Source organism: Geospiza fortis, unplaced genomic scaffold (genome assembly GCF_000277835.1).
Source record: "Geospiza fortis unplaced genomic scaffold, GeoFor_1.0 scaffold1, whole genome shotgun sequence".
Lineage (NCBI taxonomy): Eukaryota > Metazoa > Chordata > Aves > Passeriformes > Thraupidae > Geospiza > Geospiza fortis.
In genome coordinates, this window is record NW_005054320.1 from 1,454,153 (window position 1) to 1,478,560 (window position 24,408).

The 24,408-nt window shown below is 38.3% G+C and overlaps 1 protein-coding gene across 1 annotated transcript in view; it reads left to right on the forward strand.

The window, feature by feature from the left end:
* The window catches only part of COL8A1 (collagen type VIII alpha 1 chain), an 87,199-nt gene that overhangs the window by 5,454 nt on the left and 57,337 nt on the right, over nucleotides 1-24,408 (forward strand). The window contains exon 2 of the mRNA XM_005420622.3: nucleotides 10,789-10,915. The gene's annotated coding sequence lies outside the window, so the exon portion shown is untranslated. The remainder of the gene's footprint in view (nucleotides 1-10,788; nucleotides 10,916-24,408) is intronic.

Consider the following 24,408-nt stretch of genomic DNA (forward strand, 5'->3'; position numbering starts at 1 on the left):
AGAGGCTGACAGTAGCAAACTGTGGATTTGCATAAGGGAACTCCAACCAAAGCATTTGACCATTTTTGCAACAGAAAATTCTGGAGAGTAAAACAAGTTTCTAACAAAACCCACTCTTATTATATGAAGCAACAACACATGTATGTAATACATATTTTCTGGAATGGAGATGCTTACTTTGCCTCTGACTCAACATAGTTTTTTCAAAGGGACAGAATGGAAGGTGGCACAGCCCCAGGGACACACAAATGAAAGATAGTCAATTTACCACTAAAGGAATCTAGCAGTCAAGTCTGCTTATGCCAGCACATAACTCACCTCTGTTCTGCCCTTCCATTCTTCCCAGCACACATGGAGTTCCAGTGAATGCACAGTATCAGAACAAGAGTCTTTATGTAGCTTGGAGACCAGAAATTTTCTTTCAGCTTGCCTTAAAGAATAGCAGCAACAACAACAGAAAAGGGTTCTGATATTTCCTGGTATTCCTTTTTAAATGAAGTAGGTGATCTTAGTTGAACTCTCAGTTGATGGATATTAATGTAAAACACACAACTGGGACCCTTGTTGGCAGATTTCAGCAAAAAGTCAAGAGGTAGTTGCTTTAGGTCAAAGCTGAGCAATTAAAGCAGGCGTGTGAGGACAGTTTGCGTTGCCAGCATTAATAGGTCTGCCACCTGCGCTATAGATGAAAAGCAAATAACCAAAGAGGAGTTAAGGAAGTATATCACATAAGCACTAGCATTCACACAAAACATATTTTAGAAAATTAAGGGGAAAAAAAGACAACATTCAGTACTTATTTCCTTTCAGTCAGTGGCTTGAATTGAATTTACCATAGTAGCACATCACATTGTTTGCTGCAGAAAAATGCAATGCTTAGGCCTTTAGGAGTAAGTCTCTTGTGCTTTACTGATTCCAAAAATGTCAGTGCTTGTTTTTGAAATAAAACCATAACCATGTTAATAAAATGAACTTTCCAAGACAATGCTGGCCAAAACTGTATCTTAGATTTCTTTTCAGTGATAAACTGCCTCCGTAGTTGCTGAGTTGATAGGGAAAAGGATTTAAAGAATCAATGACAAATTCTCAAGTTCTGGTTAACTCTGGGTAAAAAAAAAAAAAAACAAAACAAAAAAACAACAACAACAAAAAAAACCAAACCAAAAAAACCCAAAACCCCCCAAAAAAACAAAACAAAAAACAAAACAAAACAAAACGAACCCCAAAAAACCCCAACCACCCCACCAAAAAAAAAAACCCCACCCCTGAAACAGAACACAAGCTCTACAGTAAATGGACAGACTTTTGCTGAAGGTGGGCAGAGCTTAGCAAAATCTAGCTATACTTTCAAAAATGGCTGTAATCATTATTACGCTTTAGTTGAAGATACTCCAGGACTGCAGCATTCACTGGTAGGTACACCTTGTGATATGCTGCTGTACGTTACTGACAAGCCTCAGTACTTTAATACGTAATCACAGGCTGAATGTTAGTTCAGAACAGCTACCATGCCTGTTTATTAATTCCCTAAGTGAATTAACAACTGGAAGGATTCTGTCCCATCTTATCAGCCTAATGGACGAATAGCTCAAAAATATGCTGCAGTGAAGGCTGAAGGTGTTCGTGATGAGCTGAGTTCCTGCTGTGCACACAATCTGCATTCAAAGCCAGGCAATGAGAGCTCTGGACTGTTCTGCTTTATGTTCCTGTTGGTGCAGATGCAGCAGCAGTTCCTGTCTTCCATGGAAGAAAGTGGTGCCATAGTTGGACATTCTGTGTCTGTTAGAGGAATTTCTGCTCTCCACCAGTTCAGCCACCCTGTCTGAATTTAGGATGTCTGTGCAGTACAGTCCAAGCTGCCACAGCAAGGGTTTGGGGTTTTTTTATGTTTTTATGCTTAGGAACTCCGACAGACTATTATTATCTTTTGGATATCTTAATACATCAGGAAACATGGAAGACATTTCAGGATTGTTCCCTAAGCTTGCATTACTAGTCTCAGCTAAAAACATTGTTCATACAGAAAACTGTATATTTAACATTCAGTCATCATACTTGATTAAAGAGTAATTTACAGGAGTAATTCTTTTTTTTTAATGCACTGGTATAGAATTATCAGATGGCTTTTAAATTGTAGTTTAAAGGAAATCCATTTGTCTCAGGTATGTTTTGTAATGTCACCTTCATTCTATTTAGATTTTAGATTGCTCTTAAGCAACTAGCTCCAAATACTAATGTTTAAAATCCAAGTGGTGGTTAGTTCTGGCCTGTGATTCTTATGGAATATTTCTATTCCACAGTCAGGATGAGATAGCTCTTTGATTCAAATTTCAAGCCCAAAAACTGCCTTTCACTGAGTTCAGAATTCACTTACAATGAATATTTTATATTATTTTTCTAAATACCCTATTTTCAACATCATATCTCTCACTTCTATGCTAAACACTGTCAACAGCTCAATACAAAAGGACTGACAAGCAAAATAAATTAAATTTGTGATTGCTCAAAGGCATTTTCTCTGCTACATGTGCTTTGAACTAACTTTTACTAGCTGCTTATCTCATGAAAACAAGCATTTCAACAATAAGTAAACAGAGGCCTATTATATTTTCAATGGCTCCACTTGTCAAGCGCATTTCAAGAGCTGGGATTTTAGCTTGGACATTCACAACATATGCACAGCCTTATCCTTCAAAACAATGACTGCAGCTGAGACCGAGAGCTGCTCCTGCAATTTCCCCCAAACCTGAAGGAGACTGAGGAACTAACGTGGCACTTTCTGGGGGTATTCAGCATCACAGACTTCAACTCGGGCTGCAGCAACCCTTCCTTCCTGGCTTCTCCTTCTCTGCCACCAGTCATGATGAGGAGAAATATTTTTGCTCTCTCATCTACCTATTGAGAGAGTTGAGAGAGCTTCAGGAAAACATGAAATGTTGTACCTAATGCCCAAAAGCTATCAAGATAGCAGGAGTTTGTCTGCATTCTGTGCATTCTGTGTTCTTTGTGCCCACTGTCAGTGGGCATCTGTCTTCCCAAGCTTTGTTAACCTTGCACCAGATCTAAGATGACAGAAGCATGTGAAGGCCTAAACCTTAAAATCAAGGCCTAAACCTTAACAAGGCAATTCTACCAACAAGTAATTAGTTTTTCTACTCCCTGGCCATCACTTAGAGCTTGCTTGTTAGCCGGTCTCTGTTTCGTGGATTAAATCTCCCTTCTTGTTGGTTAGGCTTGAAAGTATACAAAGATCAAGCATTAAAGAACATCCTTTCTTAAGAAAATTTTACATATTCCATACTTTCCAACAAGCGGATTGCATTTAGCGATGATTGAGTTGTAATGATGTTGTAGTCTACTCTAAAACAAAACCAAACTGCAGGGCACCCTGAGGGCTCCACCCTGCTCCATGGCCAATACCTGCCGGTAGCATGGCCCTGAGGAAAGCTGCCATGGCCTCGCGAGGTGGTGATGGCTTGCTCTCACCAGGTTGTGGAGACATCTCACCCTCACCAGGCTGTGGTGAGGGCAGGACCAGCCCCAAGCATGGCCCTGGCTCAGGGCCCCTGTCCATCAGGCTGGGCCCCTTCTCCCTGAAGCACCTCTCAGCTCCTGTGGTGGTTGTGGTTCCCTCACGCTCCTATGTCAGCACCATTTCTGCACAGGGGCAGTCAGAAAACTCATTTACAACCTGCTCTTCCCATTCCCAAAGGAGAGGCAAGGGTTGAGGAGAGCAGAAACTCCCCACAGCCCAGTCGGCTGAGGAGCATTTATGGAAACACTCAGTGGATTTGAGGTTTCTTGGGTTTCGGAGATACAGCCCCGGGGCTTTGCTGCTGCGTGCTAGCCCTCGGTGCTCCTTGGAGAAGGATCTGGGTAGCATTAGCTCACACGGATGCCAATGGTGCTGGAAGGCCAAAAATGAAGGGCGCTGCGGGGGGCGGAGGGGCTCAACTCTCAGCTGGAAAGAAAATGTCACATCATGTGAGGGAAGGCTGCTCCAGCACACATTCCAGGAGGTTCAAGACCTTTCAGATTTCCACATCTGTAGGCAAAACTGAAACTGCTGTAAGTTAAAGGAAAAAAAATAGGAGGAAAGTAAAATAAGGTCCATTTTAATGTCTCTGGATCTTAAAATCAAAAAACCCACCTGCAAAAGATACTATTGTATATGGTATCTAGTGTAAGAGTAACCAGTCCTGTAGAGTTGAAATTCTAAACCCTCAGAACTCTCCCAAAAAATACCAAACACTTGGGTGGGATGTGAGGAAAGAAATATCATGTGAGGAAAGAAAATTATAAAACTACTGTACTCAAGAGGCAGGGAGTTCAGAAGGTAAACAGCTGAATGGAACAGCTTCATCATTTCTTTACAATGTATTTTCCTGGCACTACTGTGTTCTGCACAAAGGTTTTTAAGGCTGAGTTCTTTTGTTCTGTATGTTACACCTGCTAGCATGGTGAAGTCCTGACTCATGATCAAGGGTTCGAGACAAACAAAAAGCAGTAGCTCCTGAACTTCAAGGCTTGTAAATTGTTCACAGAGGAAAGCTGACTCCTGGACTCCTGCTCCAGTCACTTTAACACAGTCCTGTTTACACAGATGATTGGTATGTCTGGGAAGACACTATGCTACAAATGCTTCACCTCCCTTTCCTGGCTTCAGAAGCATCCAAGAACCTCACACACAGCAGGTTAATAAATTTATCCTTACAAGCACCCTGACAACATCACTCTCATTTTAGAGGAAATTGAGGCACAGAGGAAGTTCCTGGTGCAGCATTTCAGGAGATTGCTCCTGGCCAGATTCTCAAGTGTCTTCCCATCATGATGGGAGGTATATGGAGAGTTTGATTCCCATCTGAGCACCTCAGTAAGAACCAGATTTTCACAAGTGATCAGCACCCAGTAGCTCTCACAATCACACTTGCAGACAGATTTTCTAAGTTCCTTTGATCATCTGTCCATTGCCTCAGTGGAGGCAGAGAGCTTTTGAAAAAACCGATCCTGTTTGTGGGTGCTGGGCACTTCTCAAAATTCTTCCTTAAGTGACCTGGCCAAGCATGCAGACTAAAATCTGAGCAGAGCCATTTTGCCTAATCCCTAGGCCAGTGATTAAACCACAAGTGTATTCTTCCATCTTCAGCAGAGAAGAAAGAATAGACACTAGTTGGGGCAGCGATCAAAATGCCAAACACCTGCCAGTATCCCTGCCTGCCAAGAAAAATGCCCGGATACTTGTGGGCAAACCAGACAGCCACATTTTGGTACTTTCCTGAGAAAGAATTATTTCTAGTAGCAGTGCCAATCTGGCAACCTGGTTTATGCTCTTTCCAGATGTACCTCTTTCTTTCTGGGCTAAAACCTTTGTGAACATGCCCGCATAACAGGCACACCCTCCCCACTCTTCAGAAAAAACAGCAGCTATCCAAATACTGTCCTGTCTGTGCTATTCTCAGAGAGCCAGGCACACTTGGATAAGACAACACTATCTTATGAAACGATATTAAGAAGCAGTGATTGTGTCAGTGAAGATTCTTGTTTTCATTGAATATTTCATTCATTTTTGAACATAAGCAACCACTTAGATGCAGAGAAGGAAACACATGCTATTCTTGGCTGGACTTTATCTGTGTGGGAAGCAGCAGCATCCTTAAAGCAGTCTCTGTACACTATATGATTTAGCTATATTTATGATTGTTCTGAACCTCAAGCAACGACCTGAGTACCTAAGAGTGTAAATGTGTGCAAAACCCCCAAGCCCCAGCATGGATCCTCTGTTTTATGACCTGTTTGTGTGGGGTCCATTTGCAAATAACAGTTTCCAAAACCATGAGTTAATGGCTAACTTCTAACTTCTTCTTCAAACTGACTATGTTCATTGAGCTGCCAGTTGAGTTGCTGCTCTCTCTGTCACTCAGCAGTGGCTTGTTGGACTATCACAGGACTCCGTGTCAGAATCCAGCTTTCATTAAATGTTCTCTGTCTTACCTCTGTCCCCAGCTTTCAGACCACCTCCCAAGTAAGTATTTGACCAGTCAGGCAATATGAAGATAAGGCACCCATCACTAGTATGCTTTAAGGGAGCACAGATATCACATGGTAACATGTTGAATGAAAATGTTTACAGAAAAATAGTTTTGTAAAACAGCTCAGACTAAGCTGTTGCTGAATGTTGAGCTCAAGCTTCAAGCTGTATAAGCCAAAAACCACAGCTGTATCTTTTCCAGCTGCAGCTAAAACCAGCAAAGTGTACTAGAAAAACCTTTTTGGGGGAGGGGACGAGGGAGATACTCTCCTAACAGAGACTTACATATAGAAGTAAGTGTGAACATTTTTCTGCTTTGCTGGTTCTGTACCTGCAATAGCACACAACATAAGTGATGATTGTGGTTTGTACTTTGATTGTTAATGGCTGCTTTCACTTGATTCTGACATCTGCTGCAGTAATTATTCTAACAACTCTTGTCAGAAGCTGGACTTCAGAGTACTGCCCCAGTCTAATAATACAGCCTCAGCTTTACAAACAGAAAAAGTGAGGCAGGAAAGGATGAGCTCATGAAGCACATTTATGCAGGCACTTAATGGCATATGCTTTGATGTATGTTGTGACCTAAAATGTTAGAGGGAATGTCATGGAGGAACTTGTTTTATGATTAGTTGTATTGTGGGCCTTACGGTTTTGTTAGCAAATTCATCACTACAACTTTTCACTTCTTCCATCCTGTAGCTTTTTCTTTATTTTAAATTCTCTTTTCCTGTCCAAGAGAAGCCAAGACATTTCAGTGAAAAAGCTGGGGTCAGCTGAGGGCCAGGTCAAGAAGTCTGTCTTGGGTGTCACCGCCTGTAAACTCAAAATCTAGCAACAGTTCAAAGAAAGGTCTTAGTTCAGAGAGCAGTGAGGTAATCAGGACACAGCCTGCTGGTAAAGGACTGGGAGATGTGATGTTGGAGCAGAGGTACCAGAAAGGACCCATGAAAAAGGCTGGCAGGTTTGATAGTCCAGCCTGATGTGCCTTTGGAGCAAGAGCAAACAGGAATTCCACTGGTGACAGAGAAGGATGCTGACAGTAAGCAAGACTGACATGCAAAAGATAGACCCTTCTGTGCAATTGGCTTACTCTGGAGTCCAGGTCTTGGGACAGTAGGGCTGTTCCAATTTGCTTTTTGAGCTATATATATCAGCACTGACTTTTTCTCCTGGTCTTAAATGTAATTTGTGGCTTACATGTTTTGTATTAACAAGATTGCACAGAGACTTAAAGGTAGGATAATCAACTCCAGATAATCAGTCTCATTATGAGATGCTGTTACTCTGGGAAGTCTGTGTTTCTGTCAAAATTTGTCAAGAAATGCACTCCAAGAATTGGGAAACATTTCCTTTTACTACTAATGCTTGAATTTCCACTAGGAAGCTGTTGTTTTGAATTTACATATTCTGAGAAAATGTTTTGCTTATAAATTCCTGCTTATTCCTTCGGGAAATAATTGGAATTATGTATTAAATGTTATCACTTAGAATTGGAAGAAAATTCACTGTCAGGAGAGAACAGTCAGCATTTCCCAAATCATTCTTCTCTCTGTGCCCATGCAAACGATCACTTGAAATCACTGCCTGACACAGGACTCTTAAGAACCCAAATCCCCATTTTTAACCCAGACGAGAGAAATTTGTACTTCATGAAACTACAAAAGGCACCCTTCCCTAAACTGAGTCGTTTTCCAGCCTTTACAGATTCACTCGTGACAAAGCAAAACAGCCTCCTGACTGAATTTACACAGCTAAATAAATAACTTTTTAAGAGTTTAAATGTCATTGTGAAAGTAAAAAGATGAAATGTGCTGTAAATCATCTCTACAAAACCAGAAATAGTTACATTATAAATAAACAGAGTTTGCTTGGTATTAGGGACATAGGAAATTCCATTCAAGAACAGACAAATGGCACATCTTGTCTGGTATCCCGCATCTGGCACAGGCCTATAACAGATGCTTAAAATACTTGGCTCCCTTGGTCCCACAGTCTCCCCTGTTCCACCTGCCATCAACATTATAAATTACAGTTTTCCTAACTTCTGGTGAAAGTCCTTGCCCTGCTCACTTGCATAACGTGGGAGGTGGAAGCAAGAGCCAAAGGAATATATTTACCCTGTGTGATCCTTATTGCACTGTTTGGTACCAATTTTGCCCAAACTGTGGTTCTGACTGGTACAGAACGTGTAAGGCATTGCTGCCTGTGTTGCCCATGTAGCCAGACAAAGCTACTCGTAGGTGAGCACTGTGCTTGGCTCCAGGGAAAGGGAGCAGGGACCTTTTCATCCTTGTTCACACACAGGAGGCCAGCACAGCTACCACTGGCCTGGTACTAATCATCTGCCCTCTTTCTATCAAGGCACTGCCTCCTAATTGCCCTTTATTGCTCAATGACATTTATATCCTGGTGTTGCTTTCTTAGTAACTTTGAAAGTTTAATGCATGATGACTAAAAATTAAATTAGTTTATTGTTTATCGAGGAGAGTTCACTTTTGTCCTTATTCCAAAGTTTATCAAACATGATTCATCTACCCAGTGGGCCACTTAATGCCGGTTCCCCTCTTCAGGTGACCTATGCTTCTAGCCATTATCTCCAGTGTGACATGCCTGTATCCAACAAAACTGACTGTGACATTCTCCCATTTCAACTAGAAATGTTACTTGCCACAGATGATCTCTGTCATAACCAACATTAAATTCAATGGTACAGTTCATTAAAGGCCTCTAAAACAGACAAATGAAAAATCAAAACATTCCAATTTAAAAAGTTAAAAATTTTAAAACCCTATTTATTAATTGCATAAAAGCCTCTCTGTATTCCCATGTGAAATATAATAGAATATTAAAAAGGTTAAAGAGAACGTATGACTATAGGTAAAGCAACCAGCCAGGAAAAAAAAATTACTTTTGAAGGAAAAAAATTGTGCCCCTCAATTTGAGCATATTGTCTCTACAGTTGCTAAATGATGCTTTTAGAGACTGACCTAATAAATCTATACATTTTTATTAATAAGGGAAAACTCAATCCTGATGGTGTGCAAAGGCTGTTGGATACAGTTTGATATATCAGTTTTCTCCATGCTCAAGGATTTTCTGATTTTGGTTCTGTCCTACTGAATAGAACATTCAGTGTCAAAGGTCTGAATCTAGAGCAGACCTTTGATCTAGCTACCCCAGATTTTGTACGAAGGACAAAATCCACAAGTGACAAGACTTGCCACTTCAATCTTCTTGAAAGAGTGGACATTTTAAAGCTGCTAGAGTACCTAGGAGAAGTTTGCATCCTTTAACATATTCCAAACTGATATTACATTCAATGAGGTTCGGTATTAACAGGAGCTCTGTGACTTTCTGTACTTCTTTCCTGTTTTACAAGAGCAATGACTTTCAGAATATTCATCTTATTCCAGTCAGGAACAGTTGTAGAGGTTTTTCAAGGCAGACAAATTAGTCAACCACTTGTTCCAAATAAATGAAAATGGTGTTCCAAGTTTCCTAGACAGCTTTAAAAACTACATACAGTAATTCAGCTGCTTAATCTATTATGTGCTACATCTCACATTTAAGAGGACACAAAATTGCTTGCATTTTATTCCAGATACAGGTTGTCCATGGCCACCTCATTTTGTCTCTGCTGTTAACATACATGCTGGCCACGTTGCTCATGCAATTTCTGAGAACACAAGTAGCACTCTTCAGAGCAAAGAGAAACTGCTGAGGTTCCCAGACTGCCATGGATATCCTAAATAATAGTGAAGCAAATGTCCTAATGTCTGTGATTGCATTAGCCCATTTGTTTAACAAGGATGTTAATATTTTGCTTTCTGAGGAGAAATGTTGCAAACCTCAATTAATATATCCATTACAAAAAGGGCATGAATTACAGCTTTAACTGTGCAGTAAAACAGAACATCTGTGTGAATAAATAATTATAGGGACATATATAAAACTATAAAAATAACTTCTTTACTGCAAACCTTGCCTTAACAAGAAACATAACTCCTTCCTCCCTCAAGAAATCTGAATACACTGACTCATGTCTTTGTTTAAGTGTCATGGTAAATTTGTTCTTTTATAACATGTAGTAGTTTAGCTTTGAATTTTTGAGTTTTGGAAAAGGCAGAGTGGAAAAATGTTTTCATAGGAGAGGAGTGCACATTCCAGAGCTGTCGACTGTTACTCATTTATGAGGCAGAGGAAAAACTACTTTGGTTTTAGCTTTGGTTGATGCAGTTTGTTGTCTGGTATTTTGTGATAAACCAGAGCTTACACTGTACACCGAAGTACTTAAATTTTCTCTCTCATCTTTCCAGCTTTTGTTTGTTTAAAATTCTGACCAAGCTTGAAACTGACTGCTGTTGAGGAGAGAAAAACTAGTTGTGTACAACTAGAAAGAATGAACCTTTGTAATATACAACTTTGTCCAGTGAGAAAATAACACAGTTTTCTCTGAATTATAGAGCTGTACCAAAGCATAGGGGAGGAACGCAGATGATATTACACATAAAAACAGAACAAACCAAAATATGAGTCGTTCATGGTGCCTTTGTAACCTGAGCAACAGTTTTAAACACAGTTTTCCCTGCCTGTTTCATGTTTATTTCATGTATTAATATCTGATAATGTAAAAAATTTTAAAATAAGAAAATAAATTAAACCCTCAGTAACTTATTTATTCAAGTCAAAAATATCTTTTTGCTCTCCTGCCTTTTTGAAGGCTATTAACATACATTCTTTCTTCCTTCTCTTTCTAGAAAAGAAAATGCAGATTGGCAGAATCCTTCAAATTTGATACTCAGCACTGTTATGATCTCTTCATTACTGGATGTGGAGTCTGGACATCAGAATTGATATAGTGAAGTACTCCTCTATTAAACTGAGGTAATTTTCTGACATAATTAATGAAAAAGTCTAATGCTGAAACAATGCGATTAACATGCCTAAGTTCCATTTCCTAAGAAAAAATACTGCCATCAAAAAGGATCTATCTTGTCAAAAGTCTTCAGAGACAAGAGGTAGAAAGTACATGAGAATGCTGACCTCTAGCCAGAGATGAGAACTTCTCCATTCACAAAGCCAGAAGATGTCAGGATATTCTGCGAAAGGGAGGCTTTGCTGAGGACATAATCTTCTTTTCAGACACAAATTGAGATCAGTTTCTGCTCATTGGGATAGGCGTCCCTACACTGGTTTACTTCATTAGTATGACTCAGCACGAAAGGTGCCTTTCTGAAAGCCCACCAGCCACTGGTCAGCCGTGTCACATTTTCCCTCGAGAATGGAACTGCTCACAGCAGTTCAGCATCACAGGGTGTAGGGACAGTGAGTTACAGGAACATGCAGCTGAGGATGCAGACAGGATGGCACTCAACAGCAGAATTGTAGTAAAAAACTACAACCTAAGCAGTTGGCTCTGAGGCTTGCCCATAAGCAGGCAGAGCTATAATTAACTTCAGAACCAAGCTAGGTAAAGAAGATTTTCAGAAAGTATCTTTTCCTTTCCTGGCACACCAGTAATCAAGATACTGATATTCCAAATTGATGTTACATTTGATTAGGTTGGTATTAACACGAGCTCTGTGACTTTCTGTACTCATACATAGGGTACTAATAATTCTGTATCCTAATAGCATTGCACAACATTCATAGTATATTAACATGAATCCTGAAGATTTAAATGGGTTGTCATAAAATCACCACTCCAGACAAAAAGAAACAAAATGCAGAGCTAGGAGCACAGAAAGATCAGCTAGAGGATAGATATATCTAACAAAGCTGCTGCAGGCTCCATGTTTGCTTTCAAAGTACTGGAATTTCATTACAAAACAGAAACCAACATGGAACATAGTTCTTTGAGGTCATTTAAAGCCTGTCTGTTGAACAAATGATACCCCAGTTTTATTTTTTTCCAAGGCTTCCTATTTCTTATATATTTTCAGCAATTTTTGTCCTATCCATCTCCTAAACCAGCACTTTGGACTGCTGAGAAATTCTTTGCTTAAAGCCAGAACTCTGATTTCAATATGTTTCTGTTATTAATATTCCTTAAGTTACATTTCAGCTTCCAGTCAAGGTTTGCTGCACCAGTTTCTCTTTTGATGCAAGTCCACTGTACAGTACCTTGGATCTCAGCTAGAATGCACACCATGTCATATGAGCAGTAAAAAACAATATAGCTCAACTTCCCCAAAGTAGGTTGAATCAAGAGTTTTAAGGATAATCAAAACCATATTTTTACCAGCAAGCAGAGCCAGTAAGTCGATGAAGCTATACAAATATATTCATGTCCACATTGCACTTCATTAGAAAAAGAATCTCACACCCAGGAACACAAAAATTCAGAATATTGAATAATTGTGGAACCAAAAAAATGGAAGAATACAGTGGTCTTTGCATAAGAAGTGCATCATAAAAGGGATTCCAGTAAAACAAGGTGATTCTTCAGAGTTTGTATAAACTTTTTTATGCCTTTCTTAGCAGACATTGGAAAACTTGAAGGACTTTTGCACAGAGCAGTATTACTTACAGAAGAATTTATTACTTCTATTCTTTAGGTGAAACTTACTTATGTATGAATTGATATACAAATACTTGCAAGTATGGAAGTGCATGTATGTTTCCAGCAAAGCCCATCACTGAATATTTAAGATGACCTGATAGTCTGTAGTAATGTCAATACATAGGTGCCAGTCAGTTTGATATTTTATGTCTACAGGTTATTCTACACATGAGAATACATCTGTGTAAATGCAACAGTATGTTTCTTATAGATGTTTATGTGCAAGTCTTTACAGTACTTGTGTCTAGACCAAATCTGAATTTAGACTGCTGTCACTGAGAGCAGAATCTATCTTTGTATAGTTTGTTTCATGTTTATTTTTATTTGAAATACTGGCTTTCTTTTCACTGCTAACTACAAAGGCTGATTTATCAATATAAGTGGAAGTTACCCGAATAGCAGCCAACATAGAACAGAGCAGCAATTCATAGCCTTCTTTAGTTTGTTGTGTTTTTTTTTAATGCTCAGAGCCTGTACAGGCAAGAAACTATTTCCTATACTGGAGATGGAAATAATACTCACCCCCCTTGTAGAATACAAAGCTAAGAAATTAAATTTAAATGATTTAGTCAAAACGAAACACTTTCCTTATCTCAGAAAGGTAGCACTGCCAAATTCAGCCAACTTGTGGCTACCTGAAAAAGGGAATAATTTGATCACATATGCCTGAAGTCACATATTTTTAAGTTGTTCTAGCCACAGTGTAGGCATAGCTTAACTGAGTGATTTCACCATGCAGAGTTATTTCCCATGTTCCTTTGTTAGTCCAGTGATGTAAAAAAATTCAGGAACTGGAAAGTCATATGATCCATAGAAAAGAGAATATTGTGGTTTCTAAGAAAAATATTTATTACCGAATAAGCTTTTTTGATTTATTAAATGATAGCTTCCCATCATAGTGGTTTTTGATACGGTGTTTGAAACCACAATGATTGTAAAAAGCCAGCACCTTCTTTGTTTAAAGGCACTCACTTGTGTTTTTTCTTAATAGAATATCAGTCCATGACAATGCCAGGTTCATAGAAGCTTATCCAGGAATACATTTTGAAAAATTATTTTTTCCTAGAGTGTCCATTAAGCCAGGGCAGGCACTGTGTCCCAGTGCTAGTCTTCTAACATTAGATTTATAGGATGTTATAATTAACAACAGGTGATGGGCAGCACTACATGCACAGCAAGCAAAGTGAAAAGATTGGCAGCTAATAGCTACTTGTGAAACATCAGAGTTTTTCCCTGGATAAACTCAGTAGTAAACCTGATAGGTCTTCTGGCAATTGTTTTGGGTGGGGTTCTTTTTGTTTGGTTTGGTTTGTTTGGATTTCTTAGAGGATTACAGACAAGTCTATGCAAAATTTTGAAACTGTGCAGATTTTTAAGAGACACTTGTGTCTCTATTATTCCAACTCTTTCAAACTTGTGTTCTGTACAAATAACAGGAAAAAAAGGTTCAAAACACATACACCCTCCACTGCAATGTTGAGCAAAGCTGTGCTTCAGCTTAGGGCTGAAAAGGAGGAAGAAAGACACTGAAACACATGACTTGGCAAAACAAAAATATGTCCCAAATGAATTTTCCTTTGCATTGCTAAACAAATACCATTTTTCTTCTTCAGTTGTGGGAATATAAACAAGGCAAGGTATGTTGGGAAAGGCAATGACTTTGTTTAACCAAGTGGACATGCATCCCAAATCTACCAACAGATCTAAACTGCTATGAATAATTCTCAGTGTACTAACCTGATGTGACCATGATATTCATGAGCTAATTATATGTTGTAACATATTGATTATAACACAGGAGTACTTTATTTTAATTAAAAAACCACATCTGTTTTGGATAACCTACTGTATATTCTTACGGACACTAGTAAATACTTTAAATGTACTAACTGGTAGATAGATATAAAAAATAAAGAGAAAAAAATACTTAAAAGAAGAAATATTTAACAAGAAAAAATAGTCAGTATTCATGCTGTAGAAAGGATTGGAGATTTTTCATAGATATTGTGCTAATGCTTATAGTCCTTGATTTCCTCTACAAATAACTCTTATACATTAAAGTAATTTCTGCTGAAGCTCTTTTAGTGTGTTTCTCCCCTCCTTTCATCCTCCCCACCTCAAAATACACTTGAATCAGTAACCTTAAAGTTCTTAGCACTATTATATTAGAGAGCAATTGCTATTATTCTAGATTTACATTACCAGGTTGCCAACAAGACCACATGGTGCAGTGGTGAATTTGTCCTACTTGCTACAGAATTTGCACTTCATTAAAATCCACACAGTAGTGGTTATGTATAGCTGAGACAAGACATGGCCTAGGGGAACACTTGTTGCTCTGGGTAATTAATCAGAGGTGATGGGAAATTTTTCTTAGTGTTCCTGATAATCTCTAGGGCATCATTCAGCTGTGAAATTTTGGTGTTACTGAAGTGGAAAGCAAGTTGCATCAGTAACTAGAACAGGCCAAGACATTTCTCACAAAGCACTTCATGACCTGGTGTCATCTGGCAAAGTTTCTTTTCTCAGTAGTCTTTTTTCAGAGCTGGAGCAGCAGTTCATTCCTATTGAATATTTCACATGCATACATTAAAAGTCCCTTCTTTTGGCAATCATAAGCATATTTTAAGAAAGGTTCTGCACATTCTTTAGGGTAAATACCTTTTTAAAGAGCTTGAATCTATACTCAAAAGAAGTCTCTCAGCTCAGTAAACTTGCAATTATGTCCTCAACAGGAAATTCTTGATTTCACGTGGGCAGGGAGAAAATACATAAGACTGTCAAAATGCTTGAAGATTCAAGCACATAGCTTGACACAGCTGGAAAATTTCCCCTTTATAGAGTGAGGCTCAAAGATAATTTTTTAATTAGAAAAAGAAGAATCATTCCCTCTATCAGATGCTCAAACTTAAGGTTGTGTTACTGAAAAAATAAAACCTTAAAAAAATAAAACCTAAACCAATAGCATCTTCTTGTTGTGGTTGCTAGGCATAGGTTTTCAAATTCATTTATGTTGAGACCAAACAGAAGTGTGTTGTTTTTACTGAAGTGCTTCAGGATAGCTAAACTTCTAGTGCATAAAAGAAGAAGGAAGTTTAAAAAGACTGAAAATATTTTCAGTTCAAAAGAAGAATCTTCCCCAGCCCAAAGGACTATTCAAACATCAGTCTTCTTGTTGTGGTTGCTAGGCATAGGTTTTCAAATTCATTTATGTTGAGACCAAACAGAAGTGTGTTGTTTTTACTGAAGTGCTTCAGGATAGCTAAACTTCTAGTGCATAAAAGAAGAAGGAAGTTTAAAAAGACTGAAAATATTTTCAGTTCAAAAGAAGAATCTTCCCCAGCCCAAAGGACTATTCAAACATCAGTCAGGTCTCTTAGAAAAAGCTTAGTTATTTCAACAAGTGTTGGACAGAGCTGAAACTGACTCAGCAATTTTATTTCCATTTAGCTCTTCCAGGTACTTTATTATTACCGACTATAAATGATTATTTAACATTTGTTTCACATTTTTATAAACTATTCATTAGTTTAGCCCTTCTTGTCCTATACCTAAAGATTTTTTCCAGCTATATTTAAAACAACATTCTTTCAAGAGTTATAATAATACAAAATAATTGAATCATGAACAGTTATGGTATATAGGACAGAATTTTGCAGGCTAAATTTAAATTGACCAATATTTAGGTGTTCCTGCAGCATAGAGAACTGCTGAACAGATCTTGATGAACAGGTTTATTGAAGCTCACAAAGAGAGCTAGCTGCAAGCTTCCTATTTCTTTTTTAGGCTGAACCCTTGCTCACAGTAAGTTCTTTTCTGATTAAGAACATACTGTGTTACTGCTGGATGCTCTTGTTTTGAGTGTGTTGTACAAATTTCACTGTGACAGGAGCTAAATGAAAGCTCATTTTCTCAAATTAATAAACACCATCATGAATTCCAGCATGGACATTTCAAAAAAGTTTCTCATTGTGATGATTAAGACAAGCTCTCCATAATAGAGTCACAAAGGGATTAACAATTTTATAAGTTTAGCAAAAGTAACTGGATGTCAGCATTAATTGCCGCCTTGAAAGTCTATCCTAAACAAGTCATCATAATGCCTCGGATCCAAAAGAGAATCAGTTCTCTTCTTAAGAGGTAGATACTTAGTTGGATGCAGCTTCTTGATACTATTTCTTCTAAATGAAAGTTCATGCTGGTATTGTGCTTTTAGAACAAGCTACATGTCACTGATTGAGTAAATTATGAAACGACATTTCTGGGGTCAGGGTACCCTGCATGCCAAGGTCTGCATTTCAAGTGCAGGACCTGGATGCAAAATCTGCATGCACACTCATGAGGCACGTAACTTTCCCTGAATACTTCAATGATCAGCAGCAAGGTCACCCACTGCTTATGTAAGTCTGAGTACAATTTTGTGTCTCGATTTCTTTGTGTGAAAATATGCTGGTGATACACTCCTTAATATACAAGTTAGGATGATAAACTGGTTAGTGTTTGTGAAGTAATAGCATGTTGAAATCTGCTTAGCTCACCTCCCTGAACTCAAGGATAGAGCTATATGAATTCTCTCTTAAAGAACTTACAGTCTTGCTGTTTGAGACATCCATATTGCTTAGATAAGCAATAAGATAAGGTTCAGCCTAACCTCCTGAACCTGAGATCTGATTCATCTATCTCAGTCTGTGAATGGCTGGAGTTAAAGCAATGTACATTTCATACCAGGGATAGAATTAAGTATCTCCCTGATGCTTTAATATTTATGCAAGTGTACACATGCTTATATATAGAATTTTCTTAATGGGGAGCTAAAATCAAAAGTCACATAGAAAGAATACAAACTACACCAAATTTGGACTACAGAAATAAGGGAAAAGATGAAGGCTCTTTGCACAAATAAATTACCTTAAACCTTGTAGGTGAACAGCACAACAAAACCCATAAAATTTCCAATTCAGCAAAAATATCCTTTCTATTTCTGCCCCCTTAATAAATTAATGAATACTACCAAGCCTGCTAGAGACAAATAGGTTGTCTATGCTTGTCATGCTAACTAACATCCATATAGATACTGGGACACTTGCTGTCATTGTATCAGGAAAAATCTGTGATAGCAGGAGAACAAAGGAAATTCAAAATCTCTTCAAAGATTATTATGCAAACTTTACAGATTTACTTGCACAGAATTACTCATATCACACCACCAAACAGTTGAGTATGACTGCCTCCAAAACTCTGCAGATAAATCCTGTAGAAACAAGCTGTATCTATATATATAATTGCCTGAGTTTAGTACTACATCTAGCTACAAATTTTGAAAGTTGGTTACAGAATATGCTGCACCTCAGACCTGATGGATTAAAATAAATAATTATTAATATAATTTCTTTCAAAATAAGTAATTCCCAAATTAGAATATTTTGGAAATTAGTTGGAAAAAGAGCAGCTAAAGAGACCTGGATTATTCACAGACTTAGACAAGATGGAAAACAATTAGATCATCTATCCCATTTTCCTGCCAATGCAGTATTGTTCCCTGCAGTACATTTTCTAATGCTTAGTTTTTGAAGTCCCTTGAGAAGGGAGATTCCAGCATTTCCTTTGGACACATACTGGCACACTGTCAGGCAGGTTTATCCTCCCTCTCTTCAATCAAGCATTTCCTGTCTCTTCTTACTTCATCTTCCACTCAAGAATTCTTCCTCCTCCTTAGTGCCAGAGCCTTTCAGGAATCCAGAAGGGACACGCTGCCTATAGGAACAGATATTCCCAGAATAGGATATTTCACAGTATGGAAACCTGTAGCAGACAATTTTAGGAGAACATTCTAGTAGGCTCCTTTTGCTGGTCCTTGTGTGCTGGGCAGGATGCCTCTGAAAGGTGCTTAACCACCTTGGAACATTTTCAATTCTTCAGTATGAATTTTGGGGAGAATATCTGTTGAAACCAAAGGTTGACTGCCTCAGATCAGGTTAGAAGGACTGCTGAATGAACATCCTGCAGTGAAAAATAAGTACTATGTCAGCCCCTTTAAATAAGTGAACATAAGAAAGAGGCCTGAAGAAAGCAGAAAAATACAGAGAAAAACATTGGCCCAGTGGAGACTGAATACAAACTCATCTGTGCTGAATGGATCTGCTCAGGAGAGCATCACATATAGGTACAATATTCACAGTCATGCTACAAACACAGTAGCCCACAGCAACTCATCCCAAGCAGTTCTCTTATTGACAGAGTAGTTGTGGAAAAATATTTATTACCATGCAGCAGGCTGTGTGCAGACTCAGCATTGTGAAATCCTGGCATGTGTTGGTGAAGAGATCCCTCTGCAGTTCCTGCAAAAGCTGGTGGTTCCTAGGGAACCCCGGGTCAAATATGTCTAAAGATTTTAGACATCTGAATAGTCAGGTCAAGACAGGAATTTAAGCAGGGTCTGCTGAGTGGAAGTGTTAAGCTTGTCAGATTGAATGACGCAGCGTTTTAACCTGAGCAGTCCAAGTCTGCTACCTTGATGACAACATTGTATTACAGGTCATGATAAATGTCATTCTTGAACTAGAGGTTTAGCTTTGTCTTGAAAAAGCCTTGCCAGAATACTCGGGGATATTTTCTGAGAACAACAACAAATGTTAAATATCTTTTTGTTCTTCAGATTTAAGCAGGTGGACTTCGTAGTCACTGGTCTTGCAAAACAGTTTGCAGCAGGGAAGAATTAAGTTTCCATTATCTAAGTCAAAAGACTGGCCAGATATAAAACAAAAATGATGAAAGAATTTGGTTGTAATTTGGTCTGGGTCTTTGAAGGGATAGAAATATTCTTGGATGTGTCCTTTGTTTTGACACGTTTATGCCGATTACAAATAGAAGGGCAAAGTTGGAGTATTATTTCCTCCAAACTGCCTCAGCCCCACTTTGTTCTAGTGTCTCTGACAGAATCCCTTTGACAGTGAATGAACTTTCTCTTTTAATTGTTCTTGAAGGTGTTTAAAGCATCCAAAAGAAAAAAAGAAATAGTTCTACCAGAAATTTGTTAAAATCTGGAAAGTATCTATAGCTTGTAACTTACATAAGGCAATGTAATTTTAATAAATCTTTTGCTGCTCTTAAGAAAAAAAAAAGTAGAGATAGAAAAGCTGCATCAGTAACTTACTTCATTTAAAATTCAGAGAGCTAAATCAGTGTCTTTTCTTTTATGTTTTACTGAAACTGTCCTGGGTGCTGCTTACTTCAGCATCAAATTCAAGAATGAAAGTTAATTAGTGAGAATAAAGACAAGCACATCTGAAGTGAAAAAAAACAGGCTAAAAATTAGATCTTTACATACTTCGTTTGAAGAACTATACAAGCATTCAAAAAGGAGAAAAGCAGAACAAAAGTCCTGTGAAGTGCAAGATTTTTGTCCTGAATTACTGAAAATTGGATGATCATCAACTGACATGCGATTTCTATTTTAAAACATAGGTTAGCCTTAAAAGGGGGGCTTTTTATCTTTTTAAGTAGAAAAAGATATACTTGTTGTTTTGAAAAGAGGGGAAAAATAATTTAGAGTGTTTTGCAGTGCTGAATTATTAATTAGCAACACAGTAACCGTTGGTTCCACCAGCACACAATGCTTTGTACTTCCCTGGGAGTGCAGGGGCAGTGAAGCTCCATTGGGCACATCTGTGCAGCTTCAATGGGTGGTAAATTTGGGGTTTCAATTAATTGTTTCCTAGTAAACTGTGGAAAGGCAGTTCCTGGGAAAGCAATAGAAAACTTGTCCCATTTTAGTGCGCAAGCTTCACCCATGCCACAGAATGTTTTTGACAGCAAATGGTGAGGCGTTCTAAACTAAATTTTAAGCTGCACCCTGACAGAAGGTGAAGAGCAACCATCCATCTCTAGTGAAGGTTATGTTTATGGACAGGATTGCAGGTTGGGAAAGCCTCCTCCTGTTAGGGTTTGAGGTAGTAGCTTCAGGGCAGAGACAGCACAGTAACACTGCAAAGACCCTGTGATCAGCTCATTATTTGTGGTGAGATTAAAAAAAGAAAAAATACCTTCTATTGAATCAACAGTCACAGGAACTGTGAAAAAGAAAAAAGGAGCAGCTTAGACCTATGCATGGAAGTTACCATCTGTAGTATTTCCAGTTATTCAATCAAGTGCATAGTTAGTCATAAAACTTAGTAAAAGAAGCGCAATTCCCCTGAAGAATCAGAGGGAAGAGAAATCTGAATCACAGGCTTTTTCTCCGATACAAACAGCAAAACAGTCAGGTATTTGCCAACACTTGTATGAGGTCTATAAAATTGAAAAGAGGAGGAATTTTAGGTACTTGCCCTACTTCTACTCCCACCCACAAAAAGCAAAAGCTTATTTTTTTCCTAATATACAGAAATCAAAGAACTTGTGTATCTACAAATTTAGGAATTTGTCATCAGAAAAGCAAAAAAGCAAAACCCAAAAGCCCCAATACTGCACAAAAATACCCAGACACCACACATCCCCAAACACACCACAATCAGTTTGGTAGGTAGGTATGAAACAGAGATGTAGGTGGGCAATATAACACTAGTTAAAGCTATTTGATTTTCACCCTAGCAAAATAGGTGAAGTCTGTTTAATAAGCCATCATCTTTTAGAACACAGGAGAAACATTCCTTGAGATGTATTTCCTGTTTTCCTCTCATTATTCTTTAGAGTGGAGAGGGATGATGCTTCCTTTTCTGTCTGGGGCAGATGGTTTTGCAGCTTGAGCTACTACTTTGATAAAAGCAGAGGGGGAAAAAGCTTTCCAAGTCCAAATTCCCACAAATAAGCACATCAAGCATCTTCACAAATACTTCACAACAGCTTCCAAGCTTAGTGATGGTGTTGCCTTGAAACAGTCCATCGAAGAAGATGAAATCAAGTAAATACAACAAACTCTAATGTTTTTATAATATTTTTTCACATCTAAAATAACTTTTTAATGCAATTATGTTGTTCCTGGAAAAGACTCACTGCAGAGACAGATTACAAGCTGCTTCATTCCCTTCTCCTGCAAAAGAATCTCTGTTCACCAGGAAGAAATCTTGTAAGGCAAATGACTTCTAATCCATTTGTGGGCAGCTTATTGACTCTGTATCACTATATGTGTATGAACCACCTTCCTTATTAAGCCTTGGGGATTTTACATTGAGCAGAGCAATTGAAAACCTTTTTGGATAAGCAGTTGTCAGTATGGGTCTTCCAACAGAAGCCAGCTTGACATAAATAATTTCCATTTAAGTTTCAGTTGATATTCCGTGCCATTTATTTCATGGATGCTGCCTCATCCCAGTTCCTTTAGCTGCTCTACATCATGGAACCCAACCCACTAGAAATACAAGTTGTGGCAAGCAGTAGAGACCATGAAAGCTGATGAAAAGCTCACTGCTGTTTGTGCTGCCCATTGCAGCACCAGCTCAGCCCACAGAGCTTGGTGTCAGGTATTTTAGCAATGCTGCGAAAACCACAGCCCTCCCAGCTTTGTAGACAGCTACACAAACCACTGTCGCTCTTTGGGTGTGAATGATTGCTGACAGCACTGAACTGTGAGGAGCAGAGGGCAGTTTCTGATTATAGAGGTCACAGTCAAGTCCTCTAAGAAAAAATTCCAGTGACTTCAGCTCCCACACAAAGCAAACATACTGACTAATAACACTTGGTCTCCCTTCTCCATCAGATATGACACTTAAGCTCTGTCAGCCACCTAAGAGTTGCTAAAATAAATATGCAGTGCTACTAGCAGGTACTGTTTCCACTTGTTTCTCCCCCCCCCAATTCATGCTGTCAAGACAGTTTCTCCAAAAGAAAAAGAAAGTCTGGGTTTTTTGAAAGGGAAGGAAGACCTCAAATTTGTATCTGCTTTTTTAAATTTACCAAAGCATTTGCATTTACATTGTGTAGTAATACTTGTCCAGTGAGTCTGACACATGATGTTCAGACTCTCTCTTTTTGTTGTCCATGTGACATGAACACTGCACTCAAATCAGAGAGACATATTTTATCAGATACACTGCTTTCTTTTCTTTAAGGGTATTTTGAGATGCAAATTCTCTAAAAACTTACAGAAATATAAACATGCAGACCTGAACTCCAAGCCTGTTCTCACACAACTAAGTTGTCTTTCTTTCCTTCCTTCTTTTTTAAACTATTTTGGTTTTATCCCATTATTTCATCCAGGTTTCACAATTGTTGTACTTTGGAGGTACGTTTCTTAAAGCAGGTTCCCACTTCCATGGCAAGGTCTACTGAACATTTCAAATTAAGTGTTCCTGTTAAGCTATATGTAAATTTTTATGTGATAGTTCACTTTTGTTTTATTGGTTTAGTAGGGGAACTCAGATTATGCTTTTCTTATGGATATCTAATAGAAAGATTTCAGTGCAGAAACACAGCTAAAGCAGAAATGAAGATACATTAATATTTTTAAATTTATTTCTGCAGTTAATTCCTTAGCTGATTCATCTGATTTCTGACTGATTTCACAGGTCACTGGACTTGCCAACACATTTTTTCATCTGAGTCACTTCTTTGCCAAACCAAAGAGAAAGGAAACAAACTTGCCTTTCTTCCTCCACTGCTAAATACAAGACTGGGCAGGAAATAATTATGGAGACAACAAAAGGAGTGCAAGTACTTTTACTTTCTGTGCATAAGCACACACGTACTCTTCCATGAAAGAAATAATTGAATGCATAAAATTTTAGCAAATATTTCAAAGCCAACAATACTTGACTGTTTAATTCTGAATCAATTCTTCTTTATGGCACTTTAAATGTATACCTCTGAAACCAAAGAGCTTTATATTCCAAGCTAGACCCTCTAGTCCTCCATCAGATGCCAGTGTGATTCACAAACCTATCAATGTGACAATCCACCCTTCAAAGTGAAGAAAATTCTGCATTTAAACCAGAACACCCTGTTACTAGATACTCAGGTAATTTCCTATTATAAATGTAGCCTAATCATCACACTACAACAAGTGCTTCCTGACAAAAGGCAGAAGTGCTCTTCATAATGTGATAGGGACAGACTATACAACAGCTTTCACATCATTTGTTGGGACACCGTTCACCATTTTCTATGGATACGAAACTTTAGAAACGTTAGCATTTATTTATTTCTACCCAGACTTCAGTGTGCTAAATGAAACAGACTGGTTTTTTGGCATCTGTAAGACCTTAAATTTATTAAAGGATGAATCTATGGTAAGTTCAAATGCTAACTCAATTAGGGTGTTTACACGGAGTCTTTGCACAATGTTTATGAGATGAAGTTTGAAATAAAATCCAGACATATTCTGTTTCTGTTTTGTACCACAAAGATTGCAGTGCAGCTAGGAAACATACTTCAGTGAGTCACATCTTGGAAAAGAAAAAGATAAATGGCTAAAAGTGCAATAATAGTCAAATATCTGGAAATAAACACTAACTGAGCTATCAGATTTTTTTGTAGTCCAGCTCACAATCACTTCTACTCCATGTTCAGGATGTTGCTTCTGCTACCCAACTTAAAAAAAAAAGGGAGACAATCACTTCTCTTGATGACATTACATCTGTAAGAAAGGCAACAGAATTAATTGCTGTTGCTGTCCTGTATTCAGCTGATTAAGGCTGTAGAGGTTGAGAGTCCAGTTATTTACAATTTCAGCTTCTAGCTTATCAATAGCCCTTAACATATAATTTCATTTAAATAGAGAAACTTGGAGCACCTTGCAAACATAATGAGCCAGTGCTTTGGTCTTGCGAAGGCACACAGCATTGTGCAGGTACCCCTTCCATGAAACAGGAATTGGCAGCAGGAA